Source organism: Thrips palmi, unplaced genomic scaffold (assembly GCF_012932325.1).
Source record: "Thrips palmi isolate BJ-2018 unplaced genomic scaffold, TpBJ-2018v1 HiC_scaffold_11, whole genome shotgun sequence".
Lineage (NCBI taxonomy): Eukaryota > Metazoa > Arthropoda > Insecta > Thysanoptera > Thripidae > Thrips > Thrips palmi.
This window is the reverse complement of record NW_023144622.1, coordinates 3,476,887-3,482,909: the sequence shown is the minus strand read 5'-3', so window position 1 is coordinate 3,482,909 and position 6,023 is coordinate 3,476,887.

The following is a 6,023-nucleotide window of genomic DNA, read 5'->3' as shown; positions in this document are numbered from 1 at the left end:
GGACTCGTCGCGAAGCCCAGAGCGCCGCTTTCCGTCTCTCTCGCACTCGCGGGGCCGTCCGCGGCGAGGCCCGCAGGGGTGCGAGAGAGACAGCCTGACCGCGGCCTTTTGTTTGGATTGCGCAACTTCGGTCCCTCTCCTCGACCGTTGTTTTTCGCGCGGATTCGACACGTTACCGAGTGTTCCTGCTCAGACTTACGTCCGTGACGGCGGGGGCGCCGGCGCCCGGCAGTGGGAGAGAGACGGAGCGAGAGGTCAAATTACCGGGGCATTTGGACGTGTTTAGGCGTGAACGGAAAAGCCCCCTCAATCGCACTGCCGTTTCGCGGAGGAGGGAGAAACGGCGGCAGTGCAGTGCCAACCTTCACTTTCAGCACCGCCCGACGAAAACGACGTGCACGCTCAGCACACTGAGAGTCGTTTTCGTCGCTCTGTCTCTCTCGCACCTTTAGGGAACGCCACATGAGTGCGAGTTACACAGAGCGACGAAAACGACTCCCGGAATCAGTCTGCTGGGCGCAAACACTCACACTGCTGCATCGGTGCAGGCCCGCACGCACACACACACACACACACACTGACGGAGCAGAGACAAGTCCGTCCTTTTCGGTGTCGATTCACACGTCAGGATACAATGCCGCGTTCTGTTCCGGTCGGCCGCCCTCCGCTAGCGCCAGCAGAGCGCCAGCTTCCACCCACTGTCACTGCCTATCCGCATCCACGCTGGCGCACGCTGGCGTGGATGGCCTGGCCGGTGCATTCGCTGGCTTCGGGGTTGGGCAGCGACGCCCCAGGGATGCAACGCAATGTTCTTGACGCTGTCTCTCCACTCCAAGTTGAGCCATCCGTGTCTCGATCCGATGACTTTATAATTTGCACGGCCATTGATTTAGTTGGCACATTCAAATGTTTTTCACTCAGACACCCTCTTTCACAAGCACTGTTTTGAGAAGAAGGGTTTGTAAGACACGGAGATCGCGCGGAAAAATCATGCGCACTTTGCGAGCAAGGAAGGCCTCGTGTACAAAAGATTGCGCGAAAACATTTAGCCCGTCGTTATCAACTAAAAATACCGGGGAAAAACGAGGAAAGTCCAAAGTCTCGGCGGGGACACAAAAACAAGGCGTTTTATGGAGCGATCCGCGGACGTGGCACGCGTCATTGGCGTGGCACTGGAAGGGGCTGGAGTCATCCGCTGCGGCGCTGCACCGGGAGGCAGCACGTCGACGTCGTCGGGGAGGTGTCACTCTGTCGACGGCGACCACCGTGTTGACGTTCTAGCGGCACTGCACCCCCCTCCCCCTTTCCCCCCGCGACGCACACGGTAGCACACGGTAGCACACGGCGGCGGCCCAGGACTGCCAGGACGACGCTCACCTGTTGCGTCTGCGCCGGGCCGGGCGTCGAGCGTGTGACTGGCAAGCGCCGGGGCAGGCAGGCAGGCAGGCCGGGCAGGCAGCCGGGCAAGCGCCAGCAGCGCCAGCGCGGCCAGCCCAGCGGCGTCCTCAGCCGCCCCCGCCCCCGCCGCCTCGCCGCCCCGCCCCGCCCCGCCGCCTCTCACTGGAATGTTATAGACCTTGACTGTGGCCGCCAGTCACCCGCCTGCTGTGCTCCTGCTCCCGCCCTGGCCTGCCCTGGCCGCCGTCAGGGGGCAAGCAGGCCGATCTTTGGTCGGGCTGTCTCTCTCCCTCCCTCATGGGACGTGCCGGCGTGCCGCAGGGGCGCGACAGAGACAGAGCGACGAAACACTGCAGGCGCCAACGGCGGCCTACCCCCTCTCCCGCCCCTCAGGCCGCCAAGCACCGCCAAGCTGCAGCGGCATGATATTCGGATTCCAGAGCCTTCAACGTCAACGAACGGCCGATGGCGGCCGATGGCGCGCCGGCGGTGCCCAAGGCGCTGCCCCGCTGCCCCGCCCGAACCTTCCTTTGCACAACCGTCTGCCGTCCGGGGCCGTCCGGGGCCCGTCCCTGAGCCCCTGCAGTCCCTTGAGGCGGGGCGGGGGCCGTCCCTAAGTCCCTGAGGACTGGCGCGGCCCTCGCGACCCGGCCAGACTTGGCGAGTCGGACACTAAGGCACTTCCCGCCTTCTGCTGGACGGTGTACTCGACGGCGTCCTTCACGGCGCGGGTATTGGTCGGAGGCACCAGGCACCCGAGGTCCTGATGAAAAGTTTATGCATGCGACGCCGCGGCGGGGCGGGCCAACAGGCCGACGGACGGGCTGCGCGTGGAATGTTAACGTTTCTTTCTTGGTTTCTGCCTTTATTTCTCTCCTTTTCACTGAAAACGAGAGGGATTGGTTAAACCGTACCGTGTGTGTGCGTGTGTGTGTGCTGGCGCGTTGCTGGAGGCCCCTCGTCGCGTGCATGCGCGGCTGGAGGCTGGCTGGAGGCAGGCCGGCCGCCGGGCTGCAGAGGCCGTGAACAATGCGCGAAATGCGCGATTTTCTCAAAGTTGGAGCGCAGCGCGCGGCCCGGCGCAGTCCAAGGCGGTGCCAGAACGCTGGAACGGAACGGGACGGGGATCACCTGCCGTGCCGTCCCTTCACAGCCGCGCATGGGGAGCAGGGAGGCTGGATTAGCCACTGCACTGCCCAGCACTGCCCCGCTCTGCTCGGTCATGACCGCATCCCCGCTCGGCTGGACCGCTGGAGTCTTGCCTGGAGGTGGCGTCATGTCAGGCCGGGAATAGCCGAACCGCTCTGAGGTAACGACGTCCTGACGGCGTCCTGACGCATCGTGCGGTTGTGGCCGGAATCGGAATACATGATCGCACGGTCTGTCTCTCTCGCACCCACGCGGCCACCTCGAGTGCGAGGGAGAGAGCAGAGGTGCCGCCGGAATCCGTGTCTGCTGCAGACAGCGATTGGAAAGAGGGCTGCCCGGCGCGCTGCCGATCGGTGGTGAGTCACTACTGAGTCAGAGCAGGAGCCCGCCCCGCCCCGCCCCGCCCCGCCCCGCGGGGAGCGCCCGATGAATCAGAGAGACTTTAATGCCGCGTTCCGGAACCCGGCGAAATGTTTAGACTGGTCGTAAAGGGCGGCGAGCTGGATGACTCAAAGATAGAATCGGGGAATGCCGCGCGCTACGCGGCGCTGTGCCACCAGGAACTAGTGTACTGGTTCGCCCGGGGTTCACCCGCGCGCTAAGTGCCGCGGTTCGGGGCGTAGATGTCTGTTGGGCCTTCGGCGACGAGAGCGCTAGCCGTCAAGCCGGACTGCATGCGGCGTGCTCGCGCGGCTGGACTGGTTCCCCCGTGCTTTCCCCGAGGCGGCCCTCAAGACCGGGCGCGAGGCGCGAGGCTCCACGCCATGGCGCCCTGCTCTCCTGGGCTGGTGTACGTTTCCGTGCGAAAATTGCATCCGATCGGATTGTGACTCGTCGCGCTGCCGGGCGGGGCGGCGCGGGGTGAGGCGGGGAGGGGCGGGGCGTCCGCGAGTGACACCGTCGCGCCCCGCCCCGCCTCACAATGGCTGCTTCCGGCCCCGCGGCGGGCTGCTCCCGAACGGCGCTCTGTCGCTCCGTCTCTCTCGCACCCCACGCGACGCCCCGCGAGTGCGAGAGAGACAGAGCGACGAAAGCCCCGTTCGTGATCGGCGTGCCGGCGCCCCCAGAGGGCCGTGCCGCCGTGCCAACGCGCCCAGTGGACGGTTGACGGTTTCATTGAGAAAGAAAACACACCCGCTTGCCGCTGGCGCGGGTTCGAATCCCCGCGGCGGCAGTCGGAAACTTCCTCCTTTCCGGGCGACCGTTTAGCGCGAGCAAGTGCGCTTCGCCTCGCTTTGGCGTCGATCTCATCCTCTCCCAGAATGCGACGCAGTCGGACGCAGTCACGGTTTGTTGTTTGCTTGCGCTGTTTGGCGGCCGGGGAGCGCCAATCTGGCCGATCCCATCACGATCCTGGATGCGTTTAGCGAGTGTGCCGGCTGATGCGCGCTTCGCCGCTTCGTGATTGGCGATTGGTTAATCACTGGGTCACCCGCCGTCACGCTCCGAGCCACTCAGTCGACTCAGTCACTCGGACTCCGCCGCACTGTACCGAGCACTGGGGTCAGCTTCGTGTGAGCGGAGCGCGGAGGGTGACTGAGGTGCCCAAGAGCGATCCTCAAGCATCAGAAGAGCCCCTCCTCGCCGTGTCAACGGAAGGGCGTACTCTTAAAGACTGGCCTAGACACTCTAGTTGAATCTATCTTTATCTCAAATAAACTTGAATCGAAACCCAAAGCCTCGCCTGTCGAGCGAGGAATCCATTGGAGCCATCATGCTGTCTGATTCGAGTCCTGATCGAGCTCCAACCATGTCAAGAGATCCCGTCTGCCTGGACGGGTCCTTTCGCTCATTGCGCGCGGAAAGTCACGTCAGCTAACTGAATCTGAATCGCAAGCCAGCAAGACGACGAAAAAATAAACGGGCGTGTTAGGCCCCGGACTTACGTAAATCGGTTTCTGTGCCGACAGGGCCGTGCTCCAGGAAGGCGTCGTCGACGGCGGTGCCATGCCGATGCCCTCCGCCAAGCGGAAGGCTTCCCCCGACGACGCTGGAGGCGGAAACGGCAAAAATGTCGCGGGAAGGACGCAGCCCGAGCCGCGCCTAGAGTCGCCGCAGCTGTCCAGGCTGTCCCGACTGTGCCGGGGGAGGCCGCTGGCCCCTGCGGCCCCTGCCCCTGCGGCCCCGCTGGCCTGGAAGAAGTTCTCCGGGGAGGGCCTGGACGTGGACTACTGCCGACTGCTGCCCCGCGCGCAGGCCGACCGCGCGCTGGCCGACCTGGAGAAGTCCGTGGACTACTACACCGGGGAGCTGGCCAAGGTGTTCGTCTTCGGCAAGTGGCACGAGATTCCGCGCCAGCAGGTTGGTCGATGTCGTTGACGTCAGCGCGTGTGGTCTAGCCCTTAATGGTAATGGTGCCCTGGCGGCCCGGCCCGTCGAACTCGAGTGTCGTGCGGGTTGGCCTACCCTCGAGTTCGCAGGCGCCTCGCCGCCACTGCAAGTGCGGTCGATTCGGTCGTAAATTGTCCACTTGCGTCCTTCCCACCGCTCGATTCTCAATCACCTTTCCGTTTCAGAGCTCGTTCGGGGACCCCGGCCTGAGCTACAAGTTCTCCGGGCGCACCGTGCCCGCCAGGCCCTGGCCGGAGTCCGTGCTCGCGCTCCGCGCCGCCGTCGAGAAGGCCGCCGGCACGGACTTCAACTTCGTCCTCATCAACAGGTACTTGTCCTCGCCGCGTCGGGTCCGCCTAACGTGTCGACGGCACTGCACTGTGAATGTGGTCGCAGGTACCGGTCCGGGGCGGACCACATGGGCGAGCACCAGGACGCGGAGCGCGAGCTGGACCCCGCCGCGCCCATCGCCTCGCTGTCGCTGGGGCAGCCGCGCGACTTCGTCCTCAAGCACCGCGACGCGAGGAAGCCGCGGCCGCACAAGCGGGACATCGCGCCGGGTGAGGAAAAATTCAAAAAACTGAAATTGCCAGCCTTGTTTAGGAGATGATTTATTCGTTTGCAATGCTCATGTCACAATCACAGGCGAAAATAGGCACTGTAACTATTTGAAAAATAACCACACTGTCTGTCTGCGCAGTGAAGATCCAGCTGGAGCACGGCTCGCTGCTGCTCATGAACCCGCCCACGAACCAGGTCTGGTACCACTCCGTGCCGCCGCGCAAGACCAGCCACGGCGTGCGCGTCAACCTCACCTTCCGACGCATGCTCAAGTGAAAACCTAGTGCGCTCCAGTGCCCCGCGGCGCCCCGCCCGCGACGACGTCTTATACCGCTCTCCAGTATTTATATTTCCGTTTGTATGCCTCACTGTATTATTATTGATGTCAAATCGAATGGATAGCCAAAGCCTGTATTGTTTTGTTGTTACGTGTCTGTGAATCTCGATTGTTTAATAAAAACACGATTTTGAAAACTATTACGCGTCTTTATCCTTGTTCCTGGAGCTGCTGGACACGAAGAAATAACTGATGACTCGTTGCCGGGGCTGGATGTACTGCCACTCCGCGAGGAGTATCGCCGCGG